This window comes from Cryptomeria japonica, chromosome 11 (assembly GCF_030272615.1).
Source record: "Cryptomeria japonica chromosome 11, Sugi_1.0, whole genome shotgun sequence".
NCBI classification, from domain to species: domain Eukaryota; kingdom Viridiplantae; phylum Streptophyta; class Pinopsida; order Cupressales; family Cupressaceae; genus Cryptomeria; species Cryptomeria japonica.
This window is the reverse complement of record NC_081415.1, coordinates 520,688,218-520,706,463: the sequence shown is the minus strand read 5'-3', so window position 1 is coordinate 520,706,463 and position 18,246 is coordinate 520,688,218. Positions and strand designations below refer to the sequence as shown.

At 34.2% G+C, this 18,246-nt stretch overlaps 1 protein-coding gene across 1 annotated transcript in view; it reads right to left on the bottom strand.

The window, feature by feature from the left end:
- Positions 1 to 10,019, bottom strand: part of LOC131070501 (ATP synthase subunit delta, chloroplastic) — a 38,195-nt gene extending 28,176 nt beyond the window's left edge. The window contains exon 1 of the mRNA XM_058006067.2: positions 9,837 to 10,019. The gene's annotated coding sequence lies outside the window, so the exon portion shown is untranslated. The remainder of the gene's footprint in view (positions 1 to 9,836) is intronic.
- Between the last annotated feature and the right edge of the window lie 8,227 nt (positions 10,020 to 18,246).

The following is an 18,246-nucleotide window of genomic DNA, read 5'->3' as shown; positions in this document are numbered from 1 at the left end:
GCAGTGAGATGAGAATGGTGATAGAATCTAGCAGTTAATTAAAAAATTACAATAAAAGGGGCGTGACAAGTGAAAGTATGTTGCAACAATGGGAAGAAAAACATGAAAGTTTAAAGCAAGCCATGTGGAATCACTTGGGCATTTTGAAAAGAGGGGAAAAGATCTCAGGATTGATAACATTGAGGCAGATCAGTAGTCAGTGACAGATTGTGGATTGAGGCATTATGAGGAACCCAACAATACCAAGGGCAGCAATAATGTGTTTAAGAAGGGGACAAAGGTAAGTTTTGCCGCAACAAAGATTCTCATTGGTACAAGAATAATGGTTTTTTATTGCCATCACAATGCTTACCAGTCTATTCTCAAGAATCTGAATGGACAAATTTCATGTTCAAGTAACTGTTAAGTGACTTGTGAGCACATTGTGAACTTCAAAGTTACCATGTATGAGATTGTGAAAGGAATTACAAAGAGTGAAAGCTCTTCCTCTGCAAAATTGCTTTGAATACAGAAATTCCTCTTGTGAAGACTGCTATAGTAAAGGAAAAAAGGATTGAGCCTCCTCCCTCAAATCTGGCTATAATCACTATTAATTTTCCATTCTCTTCCTTATCTATGAAAATAGGCAGGACCGTGAGCACTGGAAATCATTATGGGAATGACTTGATGGAGGACCATAGAGATCAGCAATTATTAGAAGAAACTAGAGGAAGATATTACAATGGCAGATGTCTCAAAGCAACAGAAAATGAAAACATTTTTGGAAAAGTGCTGCATTAAATAGACGGAGGAAAAAGCTCAGACCTAATGAAATTTGGTCAATGAATTAAGAATTTTAGGTTTCACGGTCAGACATGATATCATGTACCTGGATACCACTGTGTAATATTTTGATTGATGAAGTGTGTAATGTTTTGATTGATGAAGTCTGTGGTATGAAGGTGCAGCATGAGGAAATGAGAACTCGGAAAGAATAAATGCAGCAGACTGCATCTGACATCTATGGTTCTCTGAAGGCCATCATGCAGGAGGGATATATAAAGCGTACAAGGAAATCAAGGCAGCCCAGGAGATTAAGCATGGCTCTCATATTACTCAACCAGACAAGCACCCCAGATAAGGATAATATGGGAAACTTATTTCATTTCTATCTGCTTTTCTTCCACCAAGGTATTTATGTGTAGCTGATTTCACTTTTCTTTCATCTATGACATTTTTTAAGGCCACTTTTACTGCTTTGAAGGAACTCTGAACTGGCACAACATTTAGTATCCAAAGGGGGTCTGCTTTCCTTTCTTTGGGTCTTTAAGCCATGCATCGCTCCCCACATATTGGATTTCTGAAAGTACTTGAATTTTTCAACTTCAAAACTGTTTCACAGTTTCTCCAGTATTGTATATCTCTTAATTGTAAAATGGATGGTTTTGGCTGTGGTTTTCCTTTTTTTCTTTTTTTTTTAAAAGATAAGTGCTGCTAAAAGAGGGCAGCTCCCAATAAATGAGGGAGTTTACATATCATCAACTGGGATCAACTCAGTGATCACGCAGTTGCATCAAATACATCATTCCAGAAGCGAACTCAAGGCCCTTTCAATCTAGATTGGGGAGAGTAAATCTCCATGTGTCTTTAAAGATGACCAAAAGTTCCTAAGAACTTCCTTTCCAGTCCTTCTCTGTATAGGACCGATGCTTGAGCAGTGACAGAGTTCTTCTTCACCACACCTGCCACATCAAAGATTCATGCAATGAATCCGTAAGATGGACATAACTCCATTGTATCTGAGCAAAGCTCCAACTGCCTGTGTACTTCTTCAGGAACGGCGTTTAGCAAGACAAGCCCCCAAGATCATGGCCCATGATATGAATCACATTCTCAAACACAATATGGTGTACTGTTTCATCATGCACATGACCAGAGCTCCAAAGGTCCTTCCCTGTGCTGGCTATGAATGCATCAACCATCTCTTATTTATCTTAATTGATAAACAACCTCTTCACCTACAAATCCTTGTCTTCCTCCATGACATCCTCCATGCCTTCCTTCATAAACTAACATTCTATATTTTCTTCCTCTACCATCATGCAGCTTGTGGGGAAATACCCACCATTGTCCCTTTTTATAATCCTTCGTCGAAAAGTTTGGAGACTGGGTTTTTTAATAACAAGGCAATGAGTCTGAAAATCTGAATCCACGTAATGCAATCCATTAACTACAAACAAGGACTACAATTTTCTAATAAACAAACAGCTCTAATCGAAAGGAAAGGAAGAGCAAGAATCGGACTAGCAATCTTTGAACAAATCCTTTTTGTGTACTCGGGCTATATTCTTGTTGGCATGTGAACTATCCGCCTTTATTTGGGCATTTCATTGTGCAGGCTGAAAATATTTTGTCAAGCGGCCTGTATGCTGCGCCTCATTGAATCAAGGAGGACGATCCAAGTTGATTATATCTTCTAATCCCAGCCAGAGTACAACCTCCTTGCCCAAAATTTTTCTGCAAGACTCCCATGTTTGCCAGGAAATCTGCAGCCCTGTTCACTTCTCTAAAAATGTGCTTTTCTAAAATTCCTCAAAATCCTCTAGGTCCTTCCAGATTTGCTTTATCCATCCCTTTAATTTCCAATTCAAAATGCTTTTCCTGTTCACTGCATTAATAATTATTTGGGAATCTCCCTCGAACTCAATTCTGGTTAAGCCTTTTGATTTACAAAGACTGACACCCCTTGCTAAAGATTCAGTTTCTGCTTTATTGTTAGAAGCTTGACCTATCTTCCTTGAGTACACCCAAACCAATGAACCAACCTTGTTGCAAATAATGCAACCCACTCTAGCCTCCCTTGGGTTTCCTTTTGAAGCCCCGTCGAAGTTAACTTTGTATCTTTCTTCAAATGGAGCATGCCATTTGGCTTCATTCCTCTTATTATCTTTGACTACAAAACCTGATCCATTTGAAATTTTCAGCCCAAACCATTTCTTCACTAAATTATTGTCCCAATTTGTGAAAGCCCACGAGTTGGGCAGTCCACATTTAGCATTCAACAATTCACTAATTCCCACCTCAAAGCCCCTTATTACCTCTTCCACACTTTTTTCCTTGTTATTGAAGATCCGGTTGTTCCTTTCTCTCCATAGTTGCCTACCATGAGAGATGGAGCAATTGTCCAGATCTTAGCCCATGAAGCTTGTCTATTCAATCTCGACCAACCTAGAATGAACTCCTTCAGATCATTTTGTCTTGGGCTAGCCCAATTTGATCTCCCCATTAGTCAGTTCTAACATTTGGTGGCAAAAGGACAAGTGAGAAGAATATGATATGTTGTTTCCTCATTATCTTTGCATAAAGTGCACCACTGTGAACCTGAAATGCCAATACGTTGGAGCCTATCACCTGTCAACATTTGTTCATGCATAGTTGTCCAAAAGAAAGCTCCAGCCTTTGGCAAGATTGATTTATCCCAACAAGCCCATGCTAGCCACCGTACATCATTATGTTGTGTTTTTTGTATAAGGTATTTAACCTTATCTTCTTCTTTACCAATTCCTCTTTCAACGCTTTTCTTATATTGTTGAGGATCAGGAATTGTTCCATGTCAATCCGTTCACATTATTCCCCTACTTCCCCTAGCTTTCGAATCACGTAATCACTTACTTTTGCACCAATTAATTCATGGGAAGTTAACAATGGCAAGAGAGCAGAGTTTTGGTTAGACTCTTGGGACGACTATCCTCCGCTAAACACATGTGGTTCGCTATTGGAGTGGAGTGATAAGATTAAGCAGACCATAGGTGTTTAGCGGAGGATAGTCGTCCCAAGAGTCTAACCAAAACTCTGCACTCTTGCCATTGTTAACTTCCCACGAAATATGTTATGTTATTAATGGCTTGCACTCTCAAATGAATTTCCAAACCATCGATTCTCTTATAGAATTGACAACTGTTAATATCCGCCTCAAATCTATAGAGTTAAGGTATTTGCTCTGTATTATTCAATTTATTCTACACCATAGGTGTTGTGGCTCTTTGTAGATTTTCCAAACTAGCTTGGCACCCAGTGCCAAATTCTACTTATCCATACTTCATAAGACTGCACCCCCAACCTCCTTTGATTCGCATGCCTTTTCCCAATGGACAAGGGGAATTTTCTTAGTTTCCTTAGCCCCCTCCCAAAGGAATTTTTCGATAGACCCTTCCAAATTAGAGATAGTTCTCTTAGACAATCTGAAACAAGACATTACATAAGTTGGTATTGTCAATAATACTACTTTAATCATTGTCACCCTACCTGCCAAAGTCAACCGTTAATTTTTCCACAAGGTGGCTCTATTTTTACATTTTGAAACCAGCTTCTCCCATAGTTTTGAATTACCTCCACCTTTAAACAATGGAGCTCCTAGCAATTTTGAAGGTAATTCTTTAACTTGAAACTCTAACAGCTAGGTTATCCTCCTTTTCAGAGCTGGCTTGACACTAAAGAAGGTGATAACAGATTTATCCTTATCCATTATTTGCCCTAAGAAAAGGGTGTACTCTTCTAATGCTTCTTTTATTGCTGCTGCTTCTTTCAAAGTGGCTTCTCCCATAAGTAGAGTGTCATCCGCAAATTGGACATGGGTTAAGTTTTCCATATCTTCCACCGCTTGAACCCCTATCCACTTTCTTTCAAAATGTTTGGATTTGATATCATGGCTCAATGCCTCTGCCATGATTACAAATAAGGTTGGTGACAGTGGGTCCCCTTGGCGGAGGCCATTGGTTGCTTCAAAGAAGCCACATAATGAGCCATTAACCACCATTGAAAACCTGACAGAGGAGATACATTTGCATATCATTAGAATCCAATCCTCTTTAAATCCGAACCTTCTCTGAAAATAAGCAACAAAAATCTCCATCTAACTCAATTGTATTGCCTTGCTAACATCAAGTTTAATAAACATGTTTTTCATCATTCTTGATGTAATTGAGTGAATTGCTTCATTAGCAATTATAATATTCTCTAAGATTTCTCTCCCCGGAGTGAAGCCATTCTATTCTTCAAAAATTAAAAGTGGCAAAACCTTTTTTAATCTATTAGCCAGCACCTTTGCCAGAATTTTCTAGATTGTATTACATAGCAAAATTGGCCAATCATCAGCAAAAGAGGAGCAGGTGTCCTTTTTTGGGATTAATGCTATGACTATGTTATTAATATCTTTCACAAATTTCCTCCTCTTTCTAAAATCTTCGACCAATTCCCAGATGTCCTTTCCCAAAAAGTGCCAACAGCTCTGATAAAATAGAGCCGTGAACCTGTTCGGCCCAGGAGACTTGTCCAAGGCAAGCTGGAAGATAGCAAATTTAACTTCTTCCAACTTAACTGGTTCCACAACATTTCATTGTCTTCGTCACCAATCCTCTGAGGGATCTTTTCTAGGTATTCTTGCGAGACTAAAACATTTGTTGATCCATCGGGAGCAACAAGGGATTTGAAAAATTTCACCGATTTTGTCTTAATTTCCTCTTTACTTGAGACTATAACACCAATACCCTTGTCCACTAAGGCGATTTTGTTATAGCATCTTTTGGCATTTGCTAAAGAGTGGGAGAATTTAGTGTTTGCATCCCCATCCTTTAGCCAAGTTTCTCTAGCTTTGTCCCTCCAATGAATTTCTTCCCTTGCTAGAATCTCAGTGTATTCCTCCTTCAACTTCTTTTCCTGAACAAAGTCTGCCTGGAACATCCCATTCGAGATAACTTTTTCATTAAGCTCTGCTAACTCTGCGAAAATATTCTTGAACTTCTCTTTGTTCCATTCTTTTGGTTTGTTCTTTATATACTTTAGTAGTTTAGTCACTTGAGGAATTGATAACTAACAGTGCCTATCTCCTTTGGAGCTTCTTTCCACCACTTCTCGATCTCCTTGACTAAATCAATGTCCCTTAGCCACATACTTTCAAACTTCAAGTAGCCCTTTGAGGGACCTTCACTAGCAAGTATCTCTAAGGAAACCGAGAAATGATCAGAGGTTGTTCCAAGTAGAATAGCTAAATCATAAGCCACCCCATCCTGTATCCAACTTTGTGAGATAAAGAATCAGTCCAACCTTTCTAATATCGACGTAAAGCTTGCTCTTCTATCTGTCCAAGTAAATCTACCATTTTTGGGGATACAGCCGATTATAAATGTGTTCTCGACAAATGTTTGGAAATCCTTCATAGCATTTGAGATTCTATTCAGACCTCCGTTTTTTTCATTGAGGCCTAAAATTGTGTTAAAATCCCATCCTAGAATACATTTTGCATTCCCCAATCTCTGAATTTTCTCTTCCAAGGCTGTCCAAAGCATCCTTTTGTCTTCCGATTTAATGGGGCCATGAACGTCAAATAGAAAGAAAGAAGTACCTGAATCATACTCCGTGACCTTATGGAGCATCAAACCCGGCCCTTTCTCCTCCTCCTTCACATTGACTTTCTTCACCTTCCATATAATTCCCAAACCTCATGTCAAGCCAATGGCCTCTTGGAACAAACTGCTCCATCTTTTGCAATAGTGTATGAATTTGTCTACCTCCATCAGACTTAGCTTTGTTTCTTGTAACAATAAGATTTACGGTCCCATTGTTTCCAATTGGCGCTTTATAATGTGCATCTTGTCAAGGGCATTTAAGCCCCTGACATTCCATGTGATGATCTTCGTTGCTCTCCAAGGGAGGGGGCTCCTCCCTTGGATCTTGTCATATACTTTTTAATGCTTGTGAAACCCTACTCATTTGCCTCCTCACGCTTTTGTTTGTTTTCCTCCCTAATCTCTTGATAGTCTTATTCGAAGTTTCGATTTTCAAATTGATTGTCTCACTAATTGTCCTTGTTTCTTGTAATTCCAATTTCGTCTATTTTTGGACATTCAAACTCCAATCCAAGAACAAGATGATCTGCTTTTGTGAGGGCTTCCAGAATCTCCTTTTCTTGTTCGTCGAAGACATTCTCTATTGTGAAATTCAATAAAACAAAGTTGCCTACCAAGTTGGGCTCCACTGACTCATACAACACCAAAGCCTTTGATATATCCGGAATGTCATTTAGCTACATTTCCTCGCTTTGTTTCTTAGATCCATCTTCCTCTTCAAATGAGTCCAAGATTTGTCCTTCTTCCAAAGACTAGGTAGTCTCTGATTCTGAGACTTCTGCTGGGATTGAGATAGCTGCATTTTTGGGAGCCCTAAAATTCACTTCCTTCATTTTTTGATCAAAAACATTGTTTGCCCCTTCTGGGGTTACTAGCCATTCTCTTGTGTTCCTCTGTTACTTTTTCCTTCTTGCGAGTTCTTCTTAACCCAATTTTTTGGGAGAGGAATAGGGCAATCCTTTTCCAAATGGTTCCTGCCTTCGCAATTCAAGCAATAAAACTTTCTTGCTTCAACTTCCACCGCCTGATCTCAAATCCCATCACTGCCCCTTAATTTAATCATTTTGGGGATAGGGTTTGTCGAAATTAATTTTATTCCCACAAATAAGAGTCTTCGTCCCCCATATCCACACCTAGAACCATGTTGATCATACCTTCGATTAATCTCAAACAATCTTTGGTCCAATACTCATACAGAAGATTATATAGCCTAATCCAATAGCCTCTTTCACATGGCTGCGCTTCTAAGGGATTAAATTTTTTTTATCCACCTTTGAATGTAAACCAAAGAAGGACTGCACCACCAAGGGTATCTCTTCAAAATGTTATCCCTCTCCTCCAAATTAAATTCAGTGATGAAAAAATTGTTTCAGAAGAAAACGCAAGGAAATGTCCTCTGACCATGCTTCTTTTGTCCATTTCCTGATTTCTTCTCTATTTACCCTTCAGCCAATAACCCTCCCGATAATGGTTATCCTTTTGGAGATCCTTGTTGTTTCTTCTACTACTAAAGAAACATCAATTTCCAGAGAAGTGGGTTGAATTTCAGAGCACACGCAATACTTGGAATTAGGCATGTCATTTGGTATTAATTTAGTTATTTTTTATTTTCCTTTATTCCCGCTTCTATTCACATTTGAGCCTTTCTTGGAAGTTGCATTCATTGGAAGATTGAAATTTGGTTCATCAAGTTCTGATTGGTTAGTTCTGTTCTTCCATTTGCAATTTTGGCAAATCTGAATACTGTTAGCTCCCATTAGGACAACTTTCGCTTCCTTATTCTGCTATTTCCTTATTTTCGTGTGAAGTTTATTGCTGCCTGATCTGCCATGCAGAGCAGACCAATGTTTGTGTGCCAATTTTTTTTTTTAGAATAACATTCTCATTTTGGCTGTGATTTTCAATCTCTACTGGGTTCTCAAGTCAATTATGGTATTGTTTATCTTAATTGCTTGTTAGTTGAACAGTTTTGGCTGTTATTTTCAAGATCTAGTATTAGGAGGTTGAATTTCTATAATTTGAATGGATTGGAAATTTTCTTCCAAGATATGGACATCCCAGGAAAAAATTTTTGATTGCTAAATCTTGGGTAAGGTATAAGAAAGCCTTAAACATGGTGTGAGGCCACCTTGGATCACATTCTTTAGATTTCAAAATGTGGCCTAAGCTCAAATGCACCCTGCAATTACAATCCCTGCACTATCTTATTGTGATCTGAACTTGGATCATGCTCTTATAAAAAGTTTACATTATATTTACATCACAACCTCTTGGACAACATCTAACATTCTATATGATTTCATCTATGCCTTTTTTGAAGGGCACTTCCACTGCCATGGAGGAGCTTTGAAATGGCACAACATTTGTTAAGTCATGTGTTGCTCCCTCCATATTGTATTTCTGAAAGTACTGAGCATTTTCAACTTCAAAACTGTTTCTCAGTTTCTCCGATTTAATTATGGTATTGTTTATCTCCTAATTGTGGATTGGAAAACTTGGGCTGTGGTTGTCAAGCTCCTTTGGGCTCTTAATTCAATTATAGTAATGTTTATTTTAATTAGTTGTGCATCGGACAGTTTTGGCTGTTATTTTCAAGCTCCTCTGTATTGGGTAGACCGACTGACAAAAATAAAGATTACGTATCGATTACCAGTATGGGTTACAATGTTAATGGTGAAAATCCCAGTTATGATAGCACTAGTAGCTCTAATATCAAGAAACATGCCTTGTTATGAGACAATGGTAACACTAATATTAGGAGGTTGGATTTATAATTTGGATGGACTGGAAATATTCTGAACATTTCAGGCATATTGTTTTGATTGCTAAATCTTGGGTATGCTGATGGCAGCCCTTCAAATTGTGGAAAGATACCTTGTACCAAATCCTTAAAAAATTTAAATGTAGCCCAAGCTCAAATGCACCCTGCAATTGTAACATCTGCCCTAGCTTATTGATTGCTAAATCTTGGGTATGGTTACAGGCAGCCTATAGCACTGTATGAAGCTACCTTGGACTACATATTTTAGATTTTAAAACATGGGCCAAGCTCCAATGAAATGTGCAATCCATTACACTATCTTATCTTGATCTGAACTTGGGTCACGCTCTATAAAAAGCTTCCATTATAATTACACCACAACCTCTTGAACAACACCTAAAATTCTATCAATTCTTTAAGTACTGATAAAAGTACCTTGTGTCACACCCAGTATGCCATAAGGCGGTTCAACTCTTCTGGTATGTATGTTAAAAAACAGAAAGCCCGTGGGTTTTAATCCCTCTTCACTTTAACTCTAGCTTTAAAAAAATGATACATACGCCTACACAGAACCTTATGACTATGGAACCAAAAGCATCAGAAAAATAACAGGATTCATCATAGATAAAACTTCAGTCCCTTCACATTTACATTTAAAATGACAAAAACTATCCATACACTAGAAAGCCTACCTTGATATCTTCTCAATCTTTCAGTTTGCAGACTAACACGAAGCAGAACTACTGAACGTATATATACTTCGCTTTCCCAACCACATAAACTTGTGGATAATCTCACGGTGACGGGGGTCCAAAGCACATCGGACGGTCAATAAAGACTGATTGAATGGATCCCTCGTTGAGAACATGATCCGTGTTTCAATGCGTGGATAGTTATCGAAGTGGCTGGATATATAAAAGAAACGGAAGGTGAAAATTGGCGCACGTGGTACCTAATTCCCGATCAACTAGTAGTAGGTTTCCCCAACAAATGGGAAAAATATATGTAAATTTGTAATGGTAGGGGAGAGGGTTTTATACTGGAGCGAGCTTTTATAGCGGGATGAGTTTCTTAGTAGAGTACTTAAATAATACTTATTTTAAAAAGTATTTGTTAAATCAAAAAAATCAATCAATCACGTGATACCACATCAATGTATCAATTGAACATGAGTTTGTGCACAATTATCAGTCTTACTTATTTTGGGGATCATCTAAAATACCTCAACAAAAAGCATGTTGATGTGGCATCACATTTGAGCATGTGGACTCGAAACCAATTTTTTATAAGTAGGGGACTTCACAAATAAGTTGTACAAAAGTCAGAGTGATTTGAAATACCCACATAGGATTTTGGGAGGCACGAAGTTAGGGTGCTCCACTATAGGGCCCCTCCCCTATGCCATTTCTCCTTTTGTAAGTCTTCCAATGATAATAATTATTACTCTTAAAAGTTGCATAATTGTATGTTAAATTGGTTAAGATCATTTATTTTCATTTTGAAATCATACAATGCATGTTAAAATGTGAAAAAGATACTTAGATCTAAAGTCTAGTTTATATTGTTTGTTTGTGGCACCATCTTAGGATTGTTGTATATTTGCTTTTTGTTTTTTGTTTTTTTCTTAGTAGTGTAAAGTTGAATCATCTAAGGATTTGACCTAGTAAAACATGAATGTTGTGATCTAGCAGATTGATCAAAAGTGTTTGTAAACACCATAGTCTTTATATTTAAACATTAAAAAAGAGGTTAAATTGTCACAATCATTTATTTTATGTGCACTATTTGATCTAGTTCCATTTTTATTTTTTCACTTCCAATGCATCAAAGAAATTATAATTCTTCATTGTAGTTCAAATGTTATAATCAAAATAGTGGAGAACTATCTATAGACCACCAAAATCAACTAAGTATTTCATTTATATTTATTTCCATTGAAGTTTTTAGTTATTATTACATGATTTGTCACAAGTCTAAATTAGGTTAATTGAATTAAATTTCTTGATATATTCATTAATCCTAGTTTTTGTAAAGAAATTTAAATTATCTTAATACATTATGGGGGAACTTGCCATTTGTACCCCCTCTAGTGTTTGACCTTATTTCCAAATAAAGTTTTCATGTGTGATTTATCTCTAAATTTATCCTCTTATTTTAAATTTTCTAGGGTCTAGATCCATGTTTTGTTTGTAAATCCTTAACATACATTGATTAGGATTTGAGAATGTAAATAGTGATATTTATTACATCTAACTCACCCACCCCTAGATTATCCATTATAAATTCACATAGTCATGTCTCTCGTTAATTCACATGCATATATCTATAATTTTGATATGGTCTCATCTTTTGTGACATGCGACCTTTCCATCCTTGATAGTCATCTATTTATCCTATGGATAGGATGCATTTTTTTTATGGAAGTGTTATTCCATCATATATCCTTCATAGAGGTGGGTACAACTATTTCTTTCCTCTTACATACACTTATTCAAATGTCCATAAGCCTCGTGTTGTTTCTACTTTTTCTATGACTAGTGATATTGGTTTGTATGAGCATTATAATGATATGCCTAGTGATTGCATTTCTTATAGGATTCTCATGATTTGTTTTCTTTTATATCTATAAATTATATTGTATGTGTCTCAATTGTGTTGACTCGTGGTTTATTATTAATATATTTAACAATCAACACATAGTGAAACTTATTTATCTTCTCATGATTAATATATTTCATGAATACATGGTTTATGATGGTCATTCTCTTAATAGACATGTGATAGAGTCATTTAGTGGAATTGAAGATGCAAACTTGCATTTTTTGTTATATTTTAATTGACAAAGTTAAACAATGGTTTACTTCAAGTCATGCTTCTTAAGCATCCACCCATGTTCTATCATGTGATTCCATAAATCACTTTATTATGACCCTAAACTAGTTTTTTTCCATGACTCTCATGCTTCCCTTCTAGTGGCCTTTCCTTAGTGGATCACATGAATTTTATCTAATCATATGATGATACACTTTTTTTTTATGGAGACCTTCCTTTGGATATTTTCATGGTTTATTATGATGTATCTTTGAGTGATTATAGAGAACATTCTTATACATGTCCTAATGAAAAGACATGTGAATTAGACATACTTAAGGATAATAAACAACATGACTTGATATTGTACCATTAGTTGATTATATGGATTTTTTTGTCATTTCCCTTTCTTACATATGATATGCATATGTATATGGGTATGGGACATATTGAGAGTTGCATTTCTCTTTATGTGAATTATCTCACTATTGAGATGAGCAACCTAAACATTAAATTAATAATTATGAGAAAACATATAAATATGGAAAGATCTGATCAAAAAAATATCACGCGTTCCTTTAGCATGTGAAATTTTTAATTATCATGCACCAAGAGGATTTATGGAACCTTCTATTTCAAAGTATGATGGTAAAGATTATTCACTATGATATTTACAATAATGCATCAAGTGTCTTTGTTATTGTTATAAAGATCAATTGATTGCTAGATTGTTTCCAATAAGTTTAAGAAGTTGTGCACTTACATGGTTTAACTTTTACACATGCTTAACTATCAATTCCTTTGAGGATTTGGCTAATGCTTTAATGAATTATTTTCATTATCTTATTGAGTCTAAGACATTTTATTGAGCTTAGATATCAAGCAAACAAAAATTAAAGACCCAATTAAAGATAAAATATTAGTTACTAACATGAGTTTCACCTTAGATGATGATGAACTTCAAACATATTTATGGATGATCTACTCCAATATTCAGGGGACAAGTGCATTGCATTGATATTTATAGCAATGTTTGGTGATCATCGTGTAAAAATCAAACCAAATCAATCTGTATAATTTACTACCTTAGAGGAAACTACTCATGTTAATCCCAAATTTATTGTGATTCAAATCTATTTTTGACATTTGGACTATTTGGATCATGGCATGAGTGTGCAACATTGGTGCAAGGCCAAAAATAATTGTCAAATGAAGTCAATGTTAGAATATTTTACACATTCTTGTTCATCTCAAATTATAAGCGATTTAAAAAATATTATATTTTGAGTTTATTTGCAAAAGATGGCTCTAGGAAGGTCATTCTTGAAGTTGTTGCTAGAGTCATAGAATTTGTTGTCAATATTCTTATGGCATGGTTTTAACTCATTTTAAATGTTTTTTTAGTCTATTTACAATATTCTTGAAGGTTTCTAATAACCCTAGGTGGAAAATAAACATCTTACAACCATCCAAAACTTATTGACAACATCGTAAATGATAGAAAATCACCTAATTTAATTAAAAAGCACTAAAAGAGTGACTTTTGGCATTCCAAAAATTATGATCTTTGGTTTTTAGTGTTTGATATTTTGGATTTTAACTATGGGGAGGATAAGCCATTTTTTTATCCTATTATTATGTGTGGAAGAAAGTTAGATGGATGGTTGATGATTTGAAGAGTCATTTTTGGAAGATATAACATGTGTATGTGATTCTAATATAACATGGAGGTGTTGATTTAGGTATTTGTGAGATCTATTAATGCATGTGGAGCTTGTTGAGACCATTTTGATCATTATAAAACTTATATAGTCAAATAAGAAGTATTTGTTTCCTAGAATAGATTTGTTTTTAATTTGAATTTATTGTTTCACAGTCATATGTAAATAATGAGAGCAAAGCTTGTGCGCAAAAAGATACTAGATAGACTAAGTTTGAAAAATATTAGATGATAGAATCATGTTTGAAGAAATTAAATGTTAAAGTTATTTAAATAGTTTTTGTATAATGAAAGAAGATATCTCTTAGACCCAGGAGACTTCCATAGAAAAACTTCATGAAAAACTAGCAAAGAATGATATTATAATAAAAGATATTTTACAAAAATTAAAAAACATCAAAGAAAATACAAAGAATTATATAGTCACTCAAGTAGAACATAAAGGTTCCAAATATGAGAAAAGGAAAGCATTAGTTTGTTCCTCAAAATCTGGAAGCTGTAAAAAGCTCATGTGATAAATCTCCAGTTAAGCCAACAAGCTCAAAGCTAAGGAACACTCAAATGCTATGATAGAAAAATATTGGTTAAATGAGATAGGAATAACAAAAAAAATCCTCTAAACTAGTATGTGTAGACCATAAAAGTGCAACAAATTTGAATTCAATATGCTCCTCATCTTTTAAGCATGATTTGAAAGGTGAATGCAAAAATGAGATACATGCAAATCTTTTTCAAAAGAAGTATGACAAAGAAAGAATAGATGATGGTTCATACATTAATGATGAATATAGATCTCTTGAACATGAAGAGATAAATAAAAAGGGACAAATTCTTTCAAATGCTAAGAGAATAGATCTCACTAAAGAAGAAAAAAATGATCTCGAATGACAAGGATGGGGTAAAATTTGGAAGTGAAATGTAAACATGATATGGATATCAAAGAAAATCTTTTTGAAATTAAGAATGATAAAGAAAAGATAAAAGATGAGGAATTATTTAGAAAGAATTTTGATATTGAAATTGATTATGAACAAATAATTTTACTAGATATTTGTAAAGAAAAAGATTATGGCCTTTCCATAGCTAAGAATGTTAAGAATGATCTTCATTATGAAGAAATTCTTTCTGAAAATAAGTGGAAGAAATTAGAAGAAACATATCTTTATCATATATGCAAAAACTATATTCATCTTGAAGCCAAACATGATAAGGTAGAGTTATATGCATCTTTTAGCATAGAAAATAAGAAATGGTTCTAGAATTAATACTTTAAAAGGAGAAATATGAGGATAAAGAAATAAATCATAATCATTAATATTTGCTGAAAAAAAAAAGATTATAATAAAGAAGATGTTCTTTCTAAAGACAAGTATGATCATGATAAACAAACTCTTTAGAATTGTTTTGAAGATTTTAAAGAAAAATTTCCTTCTTCAAAGATTGCTAATAAAAATTAAAATTGGAAGATTGGAGGAAAACCTGGAGAGCATGAAGCTAGTAAAATTTTGATATATTCTAGCCATTTAATAGAATATATTCAAGATTATTCATTCATAAAATCTTATCCAACATCTTGTAGCTAATAAAGAAAGGGAAAGAAAAGAGTTTGTATCAGTTATAATCTCTTTAGAAGAGCTATTAACAAGAAAATATTCTCTAAGAGTGGAAAATCAAAACATAGAAAGATCAATTTCAAAAAGAAAGATAAGTATAAAAATATTTCTTTAGAACTTCAAATATTGAATATCATGTTATTTGATGGAATGGAGATATTATCTAGAGATAGGAAGACATTCGGGCTAGAGAAATTGAAGACTCCTTGGCTGAAAAAAGAACCTATTCAACTCAAAAAAAATCCAGCCAAAGAAAAAGAAAAGGTTTAATTCAAATGGGAAGGAAAAGAAACAAGAGTAGTCATTAGACCAATAAACTTTGAAATGATTCTAATGGATAATCATATTATAATTTTTGAAGGTTTGAGTTAGCCAATATCTATGAAAATAAACACTTTGTTTAACAATGTCAATTTTTGCCAATTTGAAGACTATGTAGATACATTTCCTTTGAAAGAAGATTATACTAAAACATTTCCTTCAAAGAGTATTGATGAAAAAATTATGGCAACATTGGCACACTATCAAGTTGGGTATAAAGATCTTGTAAATAATCAATGTTTCCAAAGTCTTTCTCCTTAGTTATTCAAAAGACAATTTAGTTTATCTTCTTTTTTATTGGACAATCAATCTTATGGTTAATTTTACGTAAAGATTTTCATTAATGCCTATGAGATAAAGTGGTCAACTAGGGTGGATATTCTCCAATATTCAATATGGCTAATTATGAAGAGTAAACATGTCAAGAAAATGATGTCGTTCCATATCATCATGGTAGAACACAATGGGTGAAACAACTACCAAGAAAGAAGGATGAGAAGATTAGTGAAAGGATAAATTCTAGAATAATAAAAAAGACATGGTAGAAATAGAAAATGGAAGAAGAGACAAGGGTTGCAGCTTCAAAACTCCTCAAAATTGAATTTTCGGTACCATATGAAAGTTCTAACATATCACAAGTTGGTAAAACTCTAAAATTCTTACTCGATCCTCCTAGTCAGTCCACTTTGATTCTTGCATCATGACATCATTACTATAGAAGTAATTGATCTTATTCAAGCCTTGCACCATGTGATCAACCTTATAACTAGTAAAATCATCAATACTAAAGAAGTAATAAATCTGCTTCAAGTCTTGCATTATGTGATCAACCCTATAACCAATCCAATCTAAACCCTACATTTTGTCATGAAGTACCAAAGAAGCCAATAATCAATGCCACATTGGAAGGTTGAAGTCAAAACTATTTTTCTCTTATAGATATAGGGTCAAAAATCAACATTTCTAAACATCATATCCTATCTCTTGAACATTGGAAACCTCGTAAGGTCTTAATTAAAGGAATTTGAGTCATGAAAACTATGAAAGAAAAATCCTTTGATATCCTTGTACGTGTAGAAGATTTCAATTATCTTTGCCCATTTTTGGCGGGATGATAGTATAGACATTGATATCCTCTTAGGTTGGGACTTTTTGAGTCAATTTCAGCCTTTTTCTTATATTAGGGTAATTTTGGATAATAAGGAGATTAAATTCAACCATCTTCCTCATAAAATCATATCATCGAGAGATTTTGATGTACATGTTCCTAAGAATCGCCAATATTTGGCAATTCAAAGAAATAAAGATATTCTATAAGAATGTCACAAAAAGATTTTGGAAGATTATTTCTTTCATAATCTCACTCCCATATTCTTGAACAATGCCAGAAACTAAGAAGACTCATGTTTTATCTTCATTCTTGACAAAAGGACAACTAATTATCCTTAAACACCTAGTAAGGCAATATAAAGAAGCTCATATAATATTTTGATGCAAAAATATTACATGAAATATTCTTTATGGTTTCCAATCTTCCAAACCTTGTAAATATTTTTAGTCCTTATAAGATATTATTATCCCTACTAACGTCTTTTAAGGATGACACTAAGAGAAATACTCTATTACAAATTCTCAATCTATGTGTCCATTTCACCAATAGTAAGCTAGAATGGTATATTGAGCGTTCAGACACTCAAATTATGGGAGAATGACACTCACCTAATGGACAACCATCTATCAAGAAACTCAACTATTCTTATTTCTATAGATATATTATGGAGTTTAATAATCTAAATAATATCAGTGGTCATTTATTTATACCTGATATTCTTAGATGGAAAATTCTCAGCTGAGATACCGGTTAGCAAAATATCATGATCTTGTAAAGAATTAATTTGTATATAATTAGGTTTGTAATAAAGAAAGGATTGACATTTTTAGCTATATAATATAATAAAGTATGAATCTTAGATTTAGAATTATATGCCTTGCATGACATATATTATAGCGAGCACATACACTTCACAATGCCATGTTGTTAGCCATGTTAAAATCTAATAATAGGATGTAAACTTGTCCAAAAATTCATGATGATATCCATGTTAAGCCCTAACAATAGGATGCACACCTATGTAAAAAGCAAGATCTTTGTTGCCACTTACAGGTTTCAAGTGGACCATTCTCACTTTTCAAATTTAATAAAAGTGCTAATAAGTAATAGATTATTAGTAGTATGTAAAATATTATTATTCCATTAATATTATGTGGACAAATATTTGTCCACTAGTATTACTATTATGAGGAGATATTACTATTTACTAATAAAGTTGTAATTTGTAAAAATTAGCTCACTTCATCCCAAAAATATGTACCACCACCTACCACTACAATATCAATATCTTCCAAAATTTTCATCTATTTCTAAAAGCATGTACCACCACCTACCATTCCACTTTCACTATCTTTGGGAAACTCCACCTACCACTTACCACAACCCTCCAAATAAAGTATTCCACCTACTACTCTTCCATCTACCACTCATTACTTTTGATAAAGAAGTTTGAGGAAAGAAAAAGTTGTTGTAATTATCCAAGTTCATTAATGAGAATATAATTATGTTGTATTTCTATTAATAAT